Source organism: Chrysochloris asiatica, unplaced genomic scaffold (assembly GCF_000296735.1).
Source record: "Chrysochloris asiatica unplaced genomic scaffold, ChrAsi1.0 scaffold00037, whole genome shotgun sequence".
NCBI classification, from domain to species: Eukaryota; Metazoa; Chordata; class Mammalia; order Afrosoricida; family Chrysochloridae; genus Chrysochloris; species Chrysochloris asiatica.
In genome coordinates this window covers 23,014,673-23,015,970 of record NW_006408555.1, presented here as the reverse complement: position 1 = coordinate 23,015,970, position 1,298 = coordinate 23,014,673, and positions in this window count along the sequence as shown.

Sequence of the window (1,298 nt, the reverse complement as noted above, 5' to 3'; positions counted from 1 at the left end):
GTGATTCTGTAAGATAAGCAACTCCAAGGTTGGCGGTTCAAACCCACGAGCTGCTCCTCAGAAACCCTATACAGGGTCACTATTATTCAGAACCAACTCATGGCATTTAACCCCAATCTCCTTATCACCTGCAGCATCTCATTTTGTCCTGTCCCCTTCCTCCCACCCCCACCCTCGCAATTTGGCTTGATTGCAGAGTAAAACAATTTTCCTATAGGGAAGTCATTGAGAATAGTGATAAAAAAACCCCAAAAATCTGCACTCTCAGGATACACTTAAATTCAGTAAAAACAACAGAAAAATGTAGTTACACTGAAATCGGCCCAAGACTAATATCACCAATCCTCAAACTATTAGCAACTCCAATGTAATGGAAATACATAAGAATGCCTAAATTACTTGAATTTTGAGTAATAGCTTTAAGAAATCGATTATGCTTAGTGGCTACAAATCGGGCTGCAAACCGTGGTCAGCAGTTCGAAACTACCAGCTGTTCCGCGGAGAAAACCGACGCTTTCTGTTCCCGTAAAGATTTGTTGTTGTTATGTGCCGTGGAGTCGGTTCCCACTCATAGCGACCCTGTACAGGGTTTCCGAGGCTGTAAATCTTTACGGAAGCAGAAAGCCTCATGTTTCTCCCGCGGAGCAGCTGGTAATTTCGAACTGCTGTCCTTGAGATTCGCAGCCTGATTCGTAACCACTAGGCTACTTTGGAATCCCCGTACAGGGTCGCTATGAATCAGAACCGACTCCACGGCACATAACAACAACAACAATTTAATTTTGGGGTCCTGGTGTGGTGCTGTAGGATAAGCACTGGACTGCTAACCATATGGTTGAAAACCACAAGCTCTTTGGAGACCTGTCACTATGAGTCAGAAGCAACTTGATGGCTTTTAACAAGGTAATTTATATCAGTCCATTGAGGAGTTGCACAGGCACTCCCAGAAACCTCTGTTGAAATACATTGGTCTCCACCTGAACCACAGAATCCTCTTCCCCAACTACCTCCTCGGGCCCCTAGAACTTTCAGCCCTCTGACTAGAGCTAGCCCTCCCTTTCCTAACACTGGCCCAGGTCAGCAATCAGCGGTTAAACTACTTTAAGCCGCTGATAGACCCACCCCTGAGGACACAGCCTGTCCCGCCCCAAAGTCGTTGATTGACAGGCCACACAGGGAGCGCCCCCGTTGGCGTAGCGCGGCCATCCAGAGACTCCGCCCCTGGCCAGTCCCGTGGGCGGCCCGAGTTTGTTTTGACCTCTGGCGCGCGTTATGATGACGCCACGACGCTGACGCCC